Below are 19660 nucleotides of genomic sequence, written 5' to 3'. Positions count from 1 at the left end.
TTGTAACATAATGCCACCTTGTTATTGGAGAAAACATGGAAAAATATCCAGAAATGAATAAATGTTTTATAAAAATGTATCTTAAGCTATGCAAAAACACAAAATGTATTTCTTAGGGAATACCCATACTTATTTAACATTCTAAAAATTGATGTCATGATCAATATTTAAGTTCTTCCTGACTTTGGTGACACAATATATCATGACAATAATTTTAACCATAATAAAAGATCAAAGAAAAGTTGATGGTGATTTTTCCTTTTTATTGCAGCACATATAATAAATGTGTACAACTCAATGAATTTTGACATGTGTATACACTCATGTAAACATCACACAGATCAAGATACCAAACATTCTATATTTTCCCCCTTCACCTATTTCACCATCCCCTCACCTCCTTACCCTATGGCAGCCACCAAGTCTGTTCTCCGTATTTATGAGTCTATTTAAATTTTATTTGTTTTGTTTTTTAGATTCCACATATAAATGAAATCATGTGGTATTTGTCTTTTGCTGTCTTATTTTACTTGGCATAACACCCTTTAGGTCCATCCTTGTTCTTGAAAAAGGCAAGATGTCATTATTCTTCATAGCTGAGTAATATTCATTGTATGAAGGTACCTCATCTTCTTTATCCATTTATCTATTAATGGACACTTAAGTTGCTTCCATATCCTGGCTGTTGTAAAAATGTGGCAATGAACATAGGGGTGCATCTATCACTTTGAATTAGTGATTGTTTTCTTTGTGTAAATTCCCAGAAGTGAAATTACTGGTTATATAATATTTCCATTTTTAGTTTTTTGAGAAATCTCTATTCTGTTTTTGATAGTGGCTGCACCAATTTACATTCCCACTAACAGTGTACAGGATTCCCATTTCTCCACATCCTCACCTACATGTGTTATTTATTGTTTTTTTTGACACTAGCCATTCTGACTGGTGTGAGTTGATATCTCATTGTGATTTTGATGACAGTCCCTGGTGATTAGTGATGTGGAGCATCTTTCCATGTGCCTGTTTCCATCTGTATGTATTCTTTGGGAAAAAAGTCTATTCAGGTCCTCCCCCCATTTCTTAATAGGATTTTCTTTTTTTGCTGTTGAGTTGTATGAGTTCTTTATATTTAGCTATAAGTCCCTTATAATATATATAATATGCAAATATCTTCTCCCACTCAATAGACTACCTTTTCATTTTCTTGATGGTTTCCTTTGCTGTGCAGAAACATTTTAGTTTGATGTAGTCCCACTTGTTTATTTTTGCTTTTTTTCTCCCCTTGCCAGGGAGACTCATCCAGAAAAAAAATTACTAATGCTGATGTTTAAGTGTTTATTGTTTTTTTTCTAGGATATTTTTATGAATTCAGGAGGTCTTATATTTAGGTCTTTAATCCATGTTGAGGTTATTGCATACAGTGTAAGACAGTAATCCAGTCTACCTATTGAAGAGACTGTCTTTTCCCCATTATATATTTTTGCCTCCTTTGTCATATATTAATTGACCATATAAGTGTGGGTTTATTTCTATGTTTTCTCTTCTGTTCCATTGATCCACATGTCTATTTTTGTGTCAGTACCATACTGTTTTAATCACTGTCACTTTGTAGTATAGCTTGAAATAAGGGAGCATGACACCTCCAACTTTGTCCCTTTTTTCTCAAGATTGCTTTGACTATTCAGGGTCTTTTGTGGTTCCATACAAATTTTAGGTCTATTTACTCTAGCTCTGTGAAAAATGCCATTGGTATTTTGATAGGGATTGCATTGAATCTGTGATGATGGCATTTATCTTCAGAAAATTAACTGATGTACTTATCTTTATGACTATTCTAACTTTTCCTTTCAAAGCTTGAAACAATTGAAAGTTTCTTTCTATTTTCTGTTTATTCCTTTCTCCTTTCTCATAAGGAGTATGTATGTGGGGGGGTATATATACAAAGATGTTTATATAAATATTAAAAAGAAAATATATGTGCATATAAACATATATAGAGAGACAGAGATTTTTAAAAATGTATTATATGATAGTGTCAGACAATATAACACACACAGACACACACACAAGCTGCCCGTGTTTTCATAGAGGAAATTTCCAACCCATTTTCCTGGAGGAAAAAAGTGTGGAAAGTACATTTCCATGCTCTTTTCACCTCCAGAGGAGGAGGAGGACGGGTGTAGAGGGGTTTTAGTAGAAGGAACCATGAACCTTGGATTCCATCTTCCATCGTTCTACTTCTCATCTTCCCCACATTCAGATTTGCTGTGAGCTGCAGGAACACTTGTGGGCCAACTTTGCTCCTGAAAAGAAGACTTGCAACTCTGCAACTGTGTCTGAGGGGAGTAAATCTGACCTTCCCAAAATCTGAAATACATATGTTTGTATGACTGTATGTAACTTTCCCTTTCTTCATTTTCAAATTTTACTCCAAGTTATACCAGTTTCAAATGATGATTTCCAATATATAGCTATCATACAGGGAATAAAATAATGGAACCTAATCAACTCTCCCAGATGCTAATTCATTCTGAAACAGAAAAGTGCCATAAAAATCTGAACACTAGAATTAGGCTATATATTTTTAGATATATATAGTATGTGCAAGATCATACTGCCTTCAGAAAAACAAAAACACATATTTTAAAAGATTTCAACTTTAAACATTGTGTTTTGAAGAGCGATTATTTTCTTTAAAATGAGGTGTCCTGCATTCCAGTTTAAAGCAAGCCATTGAATCTCCTTTAATTAAATGGTACTTTCTGCCACTCATTTTGGAACTGGAGCTTCTTCATGGCTTATTTCTTGAAAGCAGGCTCTGCAGAGCTGCGTCCTCCTGACCCCTCTGGTCCTGTACCCAGATTTCTCCATCTCTGGAAGCTGCAACATAAAATTTACTCGTTTACTGCACGCACTCCTAGGTACCCAGAATTATGAAGGCCCAAAGGCTTTTGCATTTATTTCCATTTATTTAATATCTCTTTTATTGTAGAAGAAAATAAGCCAAAAAATATGTAGGCACAGTATACAAACATAAAGTATCTCTTATTTATCTTAATAAAGATGATAAACTGGTCAAAAAGAAAATGGTGAAAAAACAACTTTTACTGATCACTATACTATGTGTTGGGGTCCATAAAATTTTATCTTATATATTCAGCATAAGACCCCAGTGAAGCAGCCTTTATTAATCCCATTTTAAAGATAAAGTAACTGAGGCTCGGGACCACAAAGTCTGTGGCAAAGCCAACTTCCAAATCCAGATCTGGCTGGTGCCAAACCTGCCAGAATTCAAGCCCTATTTAGTATATTACTTCTCTAAAACTATCAGACCCATGAGTTCTTCCACTCCTACCTTTACTCAGTATTTCCTCTGAAATCACATTTTTGTATTACTTAATAGTTATTGAATATCCTTTTATGTAGAGAATCAGAAGAGATCAAAGAATAAAAAAGAAAACCCTGTAATTCCTGACCTTGAGCTTAAAATAATTTGTTTCAGTACAAGTTGTTCTGAGTTTCAAGGCTTAGTCACATAAACTATTCTGTTCTGGACACGGGAGAAGATTGATTAAATAGACAATGTCTTACCTAATTAGGGTCATACAGCACCGACACACACACAGAAGAAATAATTAAACACAGGCACTAAAAAATGAAGCAGAGAATAAAAATAGGGACAGTGGAAGCGGTCAAAGCAAAATTCAGGGAGGATGATCATGATTTAGTGAACTGATTCACTGAGCACGTATAGAGCCTGGCACTGGACTACATGCTGGGGAAACACTGGTCAAGAATGTACACTCTCTGCTTTCATGAATTACTGACAAGTAGGAGGCACAGAGAAGCAAACAAGCCATGTCAATGCTGTGTGATAAGGCTAGGAAAAGCGAGACATATGGGGTGCTATAGGAACAGGGAAGGAGGCACTTAGCCCAGTCTTCACTAGTTCTCTATGCAAAGGGACATCTAAGTCAACCTGAGGGATAAAAAGGAGTTAGCTGTGTGGTAAAGCTATTAGCCACTTGAGGGAACAGACCGTATCATACCACAGGGCCTTGGATTTCTCCAAGACCACACTGTTAGTGGCAGATTCCTTTCCCTCCTCCCATTGAGAAGTGGATCTGTGTTCCAAGCCCTTGAGTCTGGATGGGTGCTGTGATGGCTCTGACTGATCGATGACAGCAGTGCTGACACTGTACCCGTTCCTGAACTGCGAGTCTCATTCCTGTCTCTTAGAAGACTCTCTCTGGAGAAAGCCAGCCAGGAGTAAGAATACCCCAAGACCAGCACGCTGTGAGGAAGCCCAAGCTAGCCGAGTGGAAAGGCCACACGGAGAGGGAGATTCTCAGCCATCTCGGTTGTTCCAGTCCTATCACCCCAGGCAGACAGGTGAGGGAGTGTGATGGTTAATTTAATGTGTCAACTTGACCAGGCTAAGGGATGCTCAAATAGCTGGTGAAACAATGTTTCTCAGTGTGTGTGTGAGAGTGTGTCTGGAAGAGATTAGCATTTGAATCATTACATTGAGTAATGAAGATGCCCTCACCATTGTGGGTGGGCATGGTGCAATCCATTTAGAGCTTGAATAAAGCCAAACAGGCAGAGGAGAGACAAATTCTCTCTCTGCTTGAGCTGAGACATCCATTTTCTCTTGCCCTCCAACACAGGGGCTCCGGGTTCTCAGCCTTTTGAACTTAGACCAGGGTTTATCCATCAGACCTTGATTTTCACAGACTTATACTGAATTACAGCACTGACTTTCCTGGCTCGCCAGTTTGCAGATGGCCAGTCATGGGACTTCTCAGCGTTCATAACTACAGGAGCCAATTCCTAAAACAAATCTCCTCTCCTCTTATTTGTATCTATACATACTCTATTAGTTCTGTTTCTCTGGAGAACCCTGATACAGGGAGGGAGCCTTAGATAACTGTATGCCCGCTGTTGACCTCAAGTATATTAGAAACTTAAGTAAATACTGCCTTTCTGAACTGACCGAATTCACAGAATTATGAGAGGAAATATTAAATTGTTTTAAGCCACTCATTTTCAAGGTGGTTAGTTACATGATAATACATAACTAGAACACTGTTATTAAGTGGTAGGGCCAGGATTTACACAGTAGCACACTGTCTAAAGGCCTCCGCAGGGGGTCTGCTAGATTCAGAATAATACTAAGTCACCCAATAATACAAGATCATATTTGCCTTTTTCATTATGTTTTAATTTGCACTAATGGTGCAAAAGCATTGATAGATAAAATTGGGATGTCTTAGTCTGAATCAAGGCAGTGACACTAAATGGTATGAGTAGACATTATATTCTTACTGCTGCACACAATTTTTTAAAATCCAGTTTTAGTTGAAAATGTGCTAGATGAAACAGTAAAAGCTGTTAATTTTATAAAATTCTCACCATTGTGCATTTCAGTATTGTATGGCAAAATGAGTTTACTCAAAAATGTTCATTTATGCGTGCCATTCTGAGGAAAAATAATTGACGATTGAGCTTGGAGATAAGATAGCTGCGTTTTTCATGGAACACCATTTTTCTTTGAACTGACAGGGAAGGTATGGTTATTCAGACTTGAGTATTTGACAGGCATTTTCTTGGAAATGAATGAAGTAAGCCTGGCACTTCAAGAAAAAAATACCACTATTTTTGCCAGTGATAAAACTCAAGCTCTCAAGCAAAAATAAAAATTTTGGAAAACCTATGCCTGCCACAGTGAACTTGACAGCTTTACAATACTTAAAAACTGTTCTATGAGGTCAGCGATGCTTTAACAAATGTACATTTTTGTATCGTATAACAAACTGTGTTAACATTGGGAAAACCTGCATAACTCAGCAAAGCTAAGTTATGTGTATATGTATATATGGACAAATCCATGATGATAAAAAATCACTTAGGGTTAAGATCCATTCAAAGTGCAAGATAGATCAATAGATTTTAAATGTCACAGAATATTCAAAGTTTCTTGATTTCGTTTCAGATTCTACATTGCAACTTTTAAGAAATACCCACCTGTTTCATTTTAGTGTAGTGTCAAAGAACAATATCCACAAGTATCTGAAAAGCCATTAAAATGCTCCTCCCTTTTCCAATTACATATCTATCTGAGGGCTGTTTTTTACACACTTCAACTGAAACCACATACTGCTAGAGATTGAATATAGACGTGGATATCAGAATCTAGCTGTCTTCTATTAAGTCTGGCATTAAAAAGATTTGAAAAATTTTAAAACATTTCCACTCTTCTAAATTTCTTCCATTTTTGAAAAATAAAGTTGTTTTTCACACATGCACAAATGTTATTTATGTTCTATGTGATGGTTTTGATTATTGTTATTTTAAAATAACTTAGCAAATATATTTTTTTAAAAATTTCATAGTTTTAACTTCCAATACAGTATATAGCAATACATATAGCTCCCATAAACAAAACACACTGAGGTTCTCAATCATTTTTAAGAGTATAAAGGAGTCCTGAGATAAAAAAGTTTGAGAGCTGCAACTGTAAAATAAAATACCACTTCACAGGCCACACACATAAACATTGATCTGATTACACATTCATTATGAGGTAAGAGATCATATGGCTCAGGTGGCAAAGATGTATACTCAGAATCGTAAACAGGCCTATTGAATATGGATCTAGAGGGTATTATGCTCAGTAAAATAAGCCAGGTGGAGAAAGACAAATACCACATGATTCCACTTATTTGTGGAGCATAAAAACAAAGCAAAATAGAAGGAACAAAATAGCAGTAGATTCATATACACCAAGAAGGGACTATTGGTTACCAAGGTGAGGGATTGGGGAGGGTAGGGGGAAGGGGGGAGGGGATAAAGGGGCAGAACAATTCACAATCACAATATCAGTTGGTCACTGGGATTGCAGTACAGCATGGAGAATATAGTCAATGATTCTGTAAAATCTTTGTACATTGATAGATAGTAACTGTACTAGAGGAGGTAAGGATTTAATAATATGGGTAGCTGTTGAACCACTGTCTCGTATATTTGAAACCAACATAAGATTATATATCAATGATATTTTAATTTGAGAAAAAAAGCATTGTTGAAGAAAAATGAATAGGCCTATTAAAAATATATGCAGATGCATCATTAGAGAAATGACAAGTGTATTCAGTGTAGAATGGTCTGATGGTCATATATCAGAGGCATACCCAGTAGTGTTTTTTACTGCTGCATTTTACAATGTATTTATGGGTGACAAACTCTTCATACTAATTACACACAATTTATATGTATGCCCAGAGACAGTATTATGTCATGGAGTTGTTATCAGATGTTAACTTAGAAATTTTGTCTTTTGCTGTGCCCTACTGTCAATAAGCAAGAAAGCTAGGTAATAAACCCTTCCTTCCCATCTATAACAATGTTATTCTTGGATTAGCAGCATATTTCCTTAAAAAGTGTCACTGTTAGTTCCTGGCTGGGGGGTGAATTTACTATTCCCTGAATTCAGACATTCAGTGCTCTGTACCAACACCCTTAGGACATTTTTATGTATCTACATTTATGTAATAACATATAATATTATTACATGAGTGGCAAGAATAAGTATACCAGTAATAGGCAATAAGGGGAAAAAACTCGTCTTCAGGAAAATTTCAAACACAAATTTTTCATCTGAAGCTTTTCTGGAGCAGGGCCCTTGGTAAGACTAGTGTTGCTAACTCTTAAGATTTATTTTTAGTCTGAATCACAGATAACCCTTTGTTCTGTTTACAGCCCACACACTCATGAAACATTCCCTCTTTTCCTACCACCAGAATCAGTTGCTACAGTGCTCAGGGAAGAGAATTACACGGTCACTACCACAGGCGTGACTCATGTCATCAAGATAGTGTTGCCATGGCAAATAGATACAGTTTCTAGTTCTGAGTGAATCAGGGGGAATAGAATTAACACCTCCAGTGTAAGTGCTGTTACATTAATATAAATGCGTGCATGCATGCCGATTCAAAACTGAGTTATGTCTCCCTTCTCCAAAGGGCTTAGAGGAAATGCTGTCAAACCATTTTATTTCTTAGTTGTAGGAAGAGTGTCAAATGGTCTCCAAAAAAGAAAAAATATTATTTTAAACGTATGTTTTCCTAACTATTCTGGCAAGTAAAGAGTACTTCTTACTAATGGTACTTTCACAGATGTGAAGGATGATATACCTTTAAATATTTTACGTTCCATAAAAATGCCCATGTCTATATTATCAACTCTGTTTCAAATACGTACTTACTTAAAGAATCTAAGGCTTTAGGCCAAAGGCTGTACTAATTTAAAAAGTGTTTTCCATTTTTTTCATGCACAGAAGCATACTGTTTAGGAGAGAGTACTAAATAGATTTGTGTTTAAGAAGAACTGGATATTAATTACAAATAATGTTACTGTGCATAACCCTAACATGTGTTTGAGCTCATTGTCTTAAGCCCCCCTCCCTTCATCTCTACTCCCCCACATATAATAGACACTTGAAATTAAATTTGTCCCCTTGAAATGTTCAGTAGCTCCTACAACAGCATGGCTCAGATTATCTAAGGAAGGAATATCTAAAATAATAAAACCCAAAATTGTAACATTCCCTGTTCAAAATATTAATTTGAACGTAAATAAAATAGGCAGATTATAAAGCTTATTTAAAAAGCTAATATAGTCAGCTCTTGATTCACTGGGATAATGGCTCTAAGAGAGGGTGGAGTAAGAAGGTATAATAAGACTATGTGGAAGCAACCAAAGTGTCCATCAGTAAAGGAATGGATAAAGAGGTGGTACGTATACACAATGGAATGCTATTCAGACATAAGAAAAGAAAGAAATCCTGCCATTTGCAACAACAGGGATGAACCTAGAGGGTATTAAGCTAAGTGAAATAGGCAAGGCAGAGAAAGATAAATACCATATGATTTCACTTATTTGTGGAATATAAATACAAAATAAAACAAAACAAAATGAACAAATTATCAGTAGACTTACAGACACTGAGAAGTGACTGGTGGTTACCATGTGGGAGGGGGTTGGGGTAGGTGAGTGAGGAACGTGAAGGGGATAAAAGGGCACAAAAATTTTCAATCATAATATAAGTTGGTCTCAGGAATGATAGAACAGCATGGAGAATTAAGTCAAAGATTCTCTAACACTTCCCTATGTTGACAGATAGTAACCACACAATGGGGTTGAGGACTTAAAAGTATGAGTAACTGTTGAACCACAGTGTCATAAACTTGAAACCAATGTAAGATTGTATTTCAACTATACTTCAGTAAAAACAAAGACTATATGTGATAAGGTATGTATAAATTGGAGCTAAAATAAAATAGATTTAATGTAAATGTGTTTGGTTAAAATGGTATACATTTCACAATCTTTTTACATGTCTATAAACATCACACCAAAAAGTAAAAGCAACGTGATAGTTTAAATACACTGACTATAACATATATTACTTCAAAACTGGCCAAAAGCTGATTATCTGCAAAAAATATTATGTCACTATTTTTTACTTTTTAGTTTATTTATTTATTTATTTATTTTTATGGGTCCCACCTTGATCCCAGATGATTTCTCTTTCTTTAACCCTTTCTCCAGAACCTAATTCTCCACCACAACTCTGCAGTGCTTGTATCCACAGTAACACAAGCTTTCCTTTGCCCTCACCATGCAGTTAGTCTAAGGCCCTTTCAAGGAGAATGCTGGCAGAGAACAGGAGCTCATCAGCTGCTACTAATTTGACTGACCAGAGAATGACAAGTCCATGTTGCAGTGGATATAACACGGCATCTGTTGACTGCTCTATGGTTCTAAGTATTAGATACGTGATAACTCATAGATGATTTTGGTTCTTAATTTTCAATAATATGTCCCCAGATAATTGGAGTTGAACTCTAAATAGTGCATTCCATTAATTTATTCATTTATTCATTCAGCATTTATTGAGGGCCTATTACCCGTCAATCATTGGCTTCAGTGAATTCATAGTTGCCTGAGGGACCCACACAAGAAAATCAATGATTTTTACATAGAATAGTTTGAATGTCATATTTAAGGGTTTTTCTATTTGTTTTGTGTTTCAAGTTGCACATAACGGCAATCAAATTCAGATTGCTTACGCAAAAAAGGGAAACTGATTGGAAGTATAGTGAAGTAGCTCATAAAATTCAACAGTGTTGAACAAGCAAGCTTCAGAAAGGAGAGAAACCAGAACATGCTAGCAATCAGCAGAAGTCTGTTCACCTCCCTTTGAGTTGGCTGCCTCTGCCTCTCACAGTTCAAAATACCTCATTTCCAAGAGAGGTGCCAATTATCTTATCTGACCACTCTTTGTTGGGTTGTACACGCATAACTGATGGATGCTAATCTGGAAGACCTGGATGTGAAGCAGTACTTATGATGCTAAGATCAGGACAAAATCAATCCACAGAGAGGAAACACAGAAACAACTGAGCCTTGGAGTAGGGGCTGGAGAGGAAGTGGTTACATAAATTGAATGAGTTAAGAAATACTCCTGGTTGAGCAGCAGTTAGCTAAGTGGTTATCACGTGGGGCAAAAGCATTGAGAAAGTGGAAAATACAGCATGTCCAGGAAAACTTTGTTCATTCTGTCTACATAGAAGGATATTTGTTGAATAAAATGGGACATCATTAAAGGCAAGGATTCTGAATGCTATGAAGGGAGTCTACATTTACTTACACATCCTAATGCATTTGCCTGGAATATACTTGAAAGAGCCCCCCAAACCCACCCTCCTGGCAAACTCCAGCTGATCTCTGGATCAAAATCCTCCCACAGTGTAATGTCTTCACAGGTAAGCAATACGCTTCCTGTATATATAATTCATACCTCTTATTGCTCTTACCACATTATATTATTATAATTTGTTTACATGTCTATCATAGTAAACTGAATGTGTGAATGGACCAAAATCTAACTTAATCTCTGGTATACAGAGGTACTCACACAAAGTTTTCTATAAATAATTGAAGGCAAGGATGAAATCAAAGGATTTTGAGCTGGGTCTGACATAGTCAGAATTGTGGGATGGCTCTGTGGTCAGAAATTGGCACAGGAAATGACTGAAGACAACAGGAGAGGTTAGCAGAAGGGCCAGCATGAAATGCTGCAAGCTATTATGAATGCAATGGCAAGAGGGTTGGAAGATGGAGAATGATGAATTATGAAAAAATAGTATTAGAAATTAGGAAATAAAGCAATGGAGGCTTAAGGTGAGATTTCATATTTCAGAGTTTGTGATTGGATAAAAATGGCAACACCAATGTTTAAGATAGCAGACATAGGTAAGGGGCATATTGGTGGGTGAAAACAATAGATTCCATTTAGAAAGTGCTGTATATGGGCTATCCTGGGAGATTCAAACCCAGACCAACCAGCTCCAGAGGGTGTACTCAAAACCCCTAAACTGTGCCTCCCACCTAGAGATAATGTGAAGATTAATGAACTAATGGTTGTAAAGGACATAGTATAGTGCTAAGGAAGTATTGTTGAAATTTGCTCATTGTTCTGAAGACTCTAAATCTTTGGAAGTTCCGCTAAAAGTTAATCTTAAAAAATATTAAAAGTTATATAACACTGTAAATCTTTGAAAATATCAAAATTGTGTTCCCATTGTTCAAAGTCAGCTTTTGATAGCTTTGAACAACAAAGGTGTGCTGGACCTTCTTTAAAATCTGTCTTTAACATAGCTCAAAAATGCTTTCACTTATACCTTAAGACAGGTCCAGTTTCAAGGACAATGACAACTTTATCAGATCAGAAGCTATGACCAGAAGAGAAACTCTAGAAATGGTGAAAATATTTTTATAAAACTTTTCTCTGAATCTTTCCTACATATTTGGTAAATGTATAAACATTCAAATATAAGATTCACGAATGTGGCTCAACTGAAATTTTCAGACTTTTACGATCACTGGCTTTTATTGAGCTTATATTTCACATTTATAAAATTCAATAAGTAAAAATAAAATGAATGACTCAGACAATCTTTCCTTGAAAGCAGGCTTATATGTTATTTATATTAGTAGCCCTAGAGTTGTCACATGGCTGTGACATAGTAGGTGCTCAGCATTATTTTTGAATTAAAATACTAGTATAAACTAGAAAAGTTTTTGAAGAATCCTTTATAAAAAATACATTTAGCTAGGCAATTTGCTATGCCATGCTTCCTACTCTGAAAAAAAGTGTAATACAAAAGTTCACTCCAGCTGACCGAGTCCTGGACCAATTAAACAAAGCCTTTTCCTTCAGGAAGTCCTCCAACAGCTGGTCCCTGGTAGATGGCACTGTTAACATCTGTTGATGCTGTAACAAGGGTAACTGTGGCATTCCAGGCTGTTCCCGGAGGTGTCCTGCCTACTGAGACAGTAGCACAAGTCTGCTTCCCATTAGCAGGCATGTGACAGAAGCAAACATTGCCACTGATCTTCCTGAGAAAGGCTGGTGACCACGGTGTCAAGGGGTTGATCTCTTGTCACACCCACGTGACATTTGGCTCAGGCCTGGCCTCACTGGTATCCTGACTGTGGCTGCTATTACCCTGGGCCTTGCCAGGCGGCATCATGCTGTTTCCTACCCTGTGATGTAGCTGTGTCTGCTTCCCAATAAAAGATGAAGGTTAAAAAATATGTATATACATAATATTAATGTAATATATTATAGTAAATACTACAACAAATATTCAAAAATAAACAAATAATAAATGACAGTGCAACTTTATCTAGCCACATGCTAAAAATGATCTTCTCCAGTAAGCAGGGACTCAGGCAAATTCACCTCCTCCTGCCATTGCTGTGACACTCCTGAGAATAAATAAAAACAAGCTCAGAAACATTTAAAACTAACAAATGATAAAAACAGGCCATGTAGTTTGGTCTAACATATGCCACAAAGAGAAAGAAATGTCCTTGATTTTGTTCTCTTGCCCCATAGATATTCATGAAAGAAAAAAGATGGCCAAATTGGGTTGGCTTGATAAAAAGCAGGAAGCTGGAAGCTGTAGCTTTCTGCAGGGTAATATAAGGGAAATGAGTCCAAAGTCTACATGTTCAGTTAATAGCTCAAGCAATTATTCCTGAAACGTGCTTTTTAAACCACCTGGACCAAAGCAGGCAACGAAAAGAAGTAATCCATAGAATGTGATAAACAGGATTAATCCATTTTCTCTAGAGTAATAATTCTCTAAAATATTTTTATTGACTTGTCAAGCAATAGGAAAGAAATGATTTAAATCATTTCTTGTAAACACAGTGATACAGTCCTAGAGAGAGTTTGTGCACTACTGTGATGACCTAGATTCTCATATCTGCAAATGTTGGCAACAAGCTTCTAGGTTTCTTCAAAATATGCAATTAAAATTTAAACAAACATGTGGGAATATGCCATTTTGCTTTTCACTTTCTGCAAAAGACTGTGGTATGAACAATCTAATATCCAGTGTGTATTCATTTCACAATCTAAAATAGCTAAATGCAATTAACTCTAGGATGCTTAGTGAAGTGTTCTCCCATGAGAGGCATATCTCATCCTACAGATCAAGGGACGTAAAATGAACCACCAACTCTACACAGAAACATTTGATTTTTAAAGAGTTTAATGGCATTTTATTGCAATACGAATCCTTGCTCCTTTTATTACCTTTAAATATTTAACTGTCTCCCATCATGATCTTTCTGAGTTCTTTGAGCTCGGCCTCAGCACAGCTGGGCCGCTCTCACTGTCAGCTCCCAGCCGTATAACTAATGAATAAAGACCATGGGAACAATAATCTGGGGATTACAGTGGGTTGATGAACAACCAAAATGCAATCAGAAGGTAGTCTCAGCCTTTTAAAGTGCCTATTTCAGTCTGATAGTCCTTGCTGAGCTATGAGATGAAGAAGACATTTGGGTCTAGGACATAGATTTTAGAGCAATCCAAGACAGGTCACTGTCTTCAAAAACCCTACACTGTCATCATCTAGTGCAATAGTGGAGTCATGTCACTATTCTACCACCAGAGTTTCAATATTTACCGCACTCACATTTCTCACCAACTATATATATAACCAGTATTGAGCAGATACTAAGGTAAATAAAGTGATCTCTGCCATACATGGCCTGTGTCTAATGTGGAAAATTCGTGTCAAAGACAAATCATGATACAATGAGGAAGTACTTTAGAAGATGTAAATAGAACCTTGACTGTGCCCAGAAGGTATCCATTTCTTTCTTCTCATGCCGAATGAAACAATACAAGAGAATCTATGAAGGCTTCCTTGTAAAAGGAAAAAAGAAAGGAAAAGTTCTCCCTAGTTTAACGACTCTTCCAAGTCTCCCTATGATCGTGATCACTGAATTAAATATATTTATACACATGGCTGTATTAATTCAGCTCTTGGTTGTTCGGTTCTGTGTGTACTTTCATTATCCAGGTTTTTTTTTTTTTGTACCTTATTTGGTAGTTGCTCACTATGTACAGAGGAAGGGTAGGTGGCAGTTACAGACTGAGTCTCTAGAGCTGTACTATCCGGTTTGAATCTCACCTTGACCATGTACTAGCTGTGTTCCCTTGGGAAGGTTTCTCAGCCTCTCTGTGCCTCCATGCTCATCTGAAAGTTTGCATAACAATAATTCCAACAATAATAACAACATGAGTTTGTGTATTCATTGTGGTTTTTAGTAAATTTTCTGTATTTTATGATACTTTGACATCTTGGGCCCTTGTGGACCTGGGAAGGGATTGACTCTCCGAGTTTAGTTTATTCCTAGAGATAGCAAACAACTTGTCAGCAAGCACAACTTTGAAATGTAAACCAGCCAATTCCAAATCCAGACCCCACCCACCTCCTTTTCTCAGACTCCTGCAGTCCCAGATGCCATCTCCCTGCCCTAAATCACCACAGGGCCAGGAAGTGAAACACCAGGGACCACCCCTAGCCTAGAGCCAACTGAAATTATTCATACTATCCCATCCTCAGCCTGCTGGGTCTTACCCTGCCTCACTCTACTTCCTATACAGTGTCCACGCTCCCCTGCCCCCCTCCCGGCTGCTGTCTCCTGTGGCCCTGAGTGGCAAGTATGCCCTTTCCTCTTGGTAACTGTGGGTAACAAGCTATCTTGCCAAGGGGAGTCATCTCCAGGGTTATTGGCTTCACCATACCAGAGTAATAATAAATCCACATTTTCAGTGGGTTGTTATAAATATTGTTATTTTATGCATGTTTGAGTAGTGCATCTTAGGACAGTGCTTCACATTATAAACACTTAAATATCAGCTGTTTTGCTTGGTAACATTTTCACAGAAGTACATGTACATGGGCACTAAATAACCAACACTCCCATTCATTCATTCATTCATCCAACTTACATTAATTCAATATTTTCTATTTGCCAAAAACTGTTTGGCATCAAAGTAATAATAGTGAATGCACCATATGGTCCTTATCCATATGCTTATAATCTTGTTAATAATTATAATGATTTAACCCTATGCCCTCTTGATCCTTAGTAGTAATCACAACTGCTGGGCTGATTTGCTATGCATAATAACATTTTTAAATCAGGGAAGGATTACACCTTTCCTCAATATTCTGCTCTTTGGGTTATTCTTATAAGTCTAATTTTCACAGTATTAATTTCTGTTCTTCATCTCTATACCAATCTTTTTCTCTTCTACCATTTGAAGGTAAAGGAGAGAAGCCTAGAACAGGTGCATTATGGTAAATGACAATTATGCAAAGTAGTTAAATAACGTACTTCTATTAATGGATTCCAGTCACTGTAATTTCAAATGGCACCATTGTAGTACCGACACACAGCTCGGCACTGAATAGTATCCAAGTAATTTTGAGACCATATTTTTGCCTGGTCAGTCATTCTCCATCTGTATAAGTTTTCTTTTCGTTCTTCGATGTCTTCTGCATATCTATGCATTTTTGTTAGCTCCTCTTATCTGGTTCCTAACATTTCATTACACTTTGGGGTATCTGCCATGCCACCCCCAGGGTCGCGAACTCTGCTGAGTGACAGAGCGTCAGTCCTGCTGAGTGAGCATCACACCCAGGAACTCCACTACCTCCATCCTCAGATAAGCAAAACATGATGTGACGGGAACCAAGTCAGTTGGAACCTTTCTCTTCTCTCCGCCTCTGCCACACAGATACAAAGACTACTTGGTGCTGGGCACCAATGTCATATGGTGCTGGGCAATAATGTCATATGGCCCCTAGATTAGGAAACATGCTCATTCACCAAAAATGTTTACTGAGCAAATAAAGCAGTACGCAACTCAGGCACAGTCCCAGACCTTTTCTGGTAAAGCAAAGTGATAATAAGCAAGCAATTGCATGAGTAGTTATTTTAAAGTCAAGGCTAGGCTTTCCTTTTTTTTTTTGAGAGGCATCTCTCATATTTATTGATCAAATGGTTGTTAATAACAATAAAATTCTGTATAGGGGAGTCAATGTTCAATGCACAATCATTAATCCACCCCATAGGCTTTCTTTTTTTATGATGCTGCAGCAAAGGAGAGGACCAAGAAGGGACATAAAGGACTGGAGGTGTTACAGGTTTGTGAATACCTTACTGTGTGTTTTGAGGGAAGGGAATATAGGGAAGAGATTCTTCAAAGAAGTAACTCCAAATTGAAACTTAAAAAATAATTAGTTGGCCATGCAAAGGTAGATGAAAACAAATGGTTTAGGCAGGAGACACTAGATGTGTGAAAAGAGCTCTGAGATAGGAAAAAGTTTGCAACGTAAGAAACATGGAAGGAAGAACAGCATGCTGTATTTGGGGAGGAGGGAGAAGGGGCCAAGCCTTGTAGACTGTCTCAAGGAGCTGGACGGATGCATAAGTAAAGTGAATCAGTAGGAAGAGAACATGAAAGACTGAAGCGAATATGAAAGACCACAGAGCCCCTGAGCGATGCCTCACTCCTTAAATCTCCCAGCTTCAGGTCCCTGCAGCCTGTAGCCTGCCCCCCCTCTTATCTACCCTCCATGATGCCACAAGGGTTCTTTGTAAATACAGATCCTATTATACTACTTCCCTGATTAAAAAACTTTGATGACTTAAAGATACAGTCCCAGAAGACAGTACACTTTTCTAGAATCATCTTCATCCCATACATCCTGCACTTTAGCCATATCAGGCCACTTACTGTTCCTTAAAAATGGCACATAGCATTGTATCTCCTTATTTTTGATGACACCTCTCTCTCCTTATCTTGTCTGCCTTGGAAATTCTACAAGCCTCAATGTCATCTCATCCATGAAGTCTTCCCAGACTGTATTTTCTGTATTCCTGTGGCATTTTATCCAAGTTATTTATATGAAATATACTACTTTTATGTTTTATTTTTGCATTTCCACCCTCAAAATATGAGTATTTTATGTTCAATTTTTCACTGTACCTAGTACATGGTACTAAAAATGCTTAATGAATGAATAAATATCTTTTGGCTATGATCAAAACATTTTATTGTACTCCCAAAACTAAGTTTTACATGCAATTATAATTAATATTATTTTCCATTGAGTCATCCAGTCACTAGACTTGTTAAAATACAAATAGAGTAAAGAGAGCTTTAAATTATGTCTACAAATAGATAATTTTTACTAGTTATGAATTTTTCTTGCCTAAAATATGACTTTATTGAAATACATATTTTAAAAGATGAGGTAATTTATGACAAATGTTCATGGATCTCCTTCTCTAAAAAAAAAGAGTAATTCAAGGAAAGAAAATTAATACACTTTTATATTTAAGCGATAGAAACAACAGAATATCCTAGGGCTCATTAAAGATAGTGAAAAGGTATCTGTCTAAAATAATTTTAGGAAACTTCTACTGATGGAAAGTAAAGTGAAATAAATAACTTTTAAGGGGTCCTAGCAAGCCTCTGGTATTCAGATCCTTCTCCCTTACAGAAATCAAATTCCCCATTAGAACCGGGAACCTTGTTCTGGGCAGACCTAATACACACAAACTCTTAGACCTTGGAGTTCACCCATATTCCTTGAACCATTTGTCCATTTGTTAAGTAATGATTAAGTAAAATTATTTCTAGTTCTTAGAGCCAATAATTCTACATTTCAAAGATTGTCTTATATAAATATGAACTATAAACTACTCTCTGTTAAAATGCTGATAAAACTGATTTTAGAATATTTTTATTTTTATTATACTTCAGCATGGTATTTTAAGACACTTACTTTAATTGATTTTCTTTGGCACCATCATTCCAGTGTGCTAATGCCCACTGGTTATAACATAACCAAACCTGCTGGCACTTACAGCAATGCTCAGTCAAGCTGCCTCCCTAGGGATGGCCCCCGCAAGCATTTGTGCCAGGATTCTACTCCTTTTTGCAGAATTCCAACAGCAACATTTTCCTTTAGGCTTAGCATCCTGCTGACCTAGTTTTTCATGCAGTACTGCCTGCAGCTCCAGACAGCCTGCTGAAATAATGATTGTACCTCCATTACCTTTCCCCTACTAGGCAAGGAGCTCCCTCTCTGGGAGGATCCCTGCTAATGAGAGGTAAGGAGGTGCATATGGGCTCCCACTTCCCACAGCTGCTGCCCACACCTCTAGTGTATCTTTTACAGAGAACTGCACCAGGCTTCCCAGTTCTCCTTATGAGCCTTAGATGCAGCTACTTAAAATCAATTAGGGTTGGCATCGGAGATGGAGCTTGCAACCCTGCGCCAGATGGTCTAGTTTTTATCTAAAATAATCATAGAATAGATGGTGGATTGTCATCTAGCATTGTTTTTCACTGAACAAATCCAGAAATATTATGTAGAAAAGACTAAATTAGTTTGGGCTAGTTGTCCTGGTTTCATGAAATGGTATACATATAATTAGAGTATAGGATATTAAGAAAGAAAAAAAAACTGTCTTCATTTTCTAACCAGGACTCGAAGGTAAGATCCCATTGCTTTCACTGCATTCCTTAATTATAATAAAATTGGTCATATAATAATCTATGTGGGGTCCATAAGTCTAAGGTAGAATGTCTAAAACATAGCAATGGCTAAGAAAAAGCTTCACAAATTTCTGATATCCATCAGGATCACAAAACAAAGATCATTATGAGGTAGTCATAGTCATCTTGGGTGTAGACAACTGTTATAAAAGTGCAGAATCATTCATTTTAGCTACCACCATTTTGTATTTTGGGTTATGATCAATAATCTCATGGGCAAACATGACTGTCAGACACAAAAAGAATAACCAAAGACTCAAAGTTGCTTTCTAGCCCAGAATAATCTGTAAATATAGGCTAAGTTTAAACCATTCAAAAATAAGTAAGCAATAAAATGGAATAAACCACAGACTTTCCTAGTTCTCTGCATTTTGACCTGGTTTCTCTCAGGGAAGTGGTTGAATACAACCCTACATAGATATCAAGTTTTGATCAATGTTTTGGATAGGTACAAATATGGAGTAAACTAACGTCTTTTTATTTCATCTTCTAACTACAATATCTGACTTCACAAAAGAACACATAAGTTTGGAAATTTTGAGTGAGTATGTGAAATAAGAAAGATGAAAACTATCATCTTCTTGGTAGAGAGACCAGTTTGGAGAGTTACCTATGTCTTCTCTAGCTTATTGGGGCATCAGTCTAAAGCTCTGC

General features: G+C 36.9%; 1 long non-coding RNA gene across 2 annotated transcripts in view; it reads right to left on the bottom strand.

The window, feature by feature from the left end:
* Nucleotides 1–326: 326 nt before the first annotated feature.
* Nucleotides 327–19660, bottom strand: part of LOC140850630 (uncharacterized) — a 78691-nt gene continuing 59357 nt past the window's right edge. For both annotated transcript variants that reach the window (XR_012133579.1, XR_012133580.1), the window contains one exon: nucleotides 327–2880. This is a non-coding gene — a long non-coding RNA (uncharacterized lncRNA). The remainder of the gene's footprint in view (nucleotides 2881–19660) is intronic.

This window comes from Manis javanica, chromosome 7 (assembly GCF_040802235.1).
Source record: "Manis javanica isolate MJ-LG chromosome 7, MJ_LKY, whole genome shotgun sequence".
Taxonomy (NCBI): Eukaryota; Metazoa; Chordata; class Mammalia; order Pholidota; family Manidae; genus Manis; species Manis javanica.
This window is presented reverse-complemented; position numbering and strand designations above follow the sequence as displayed.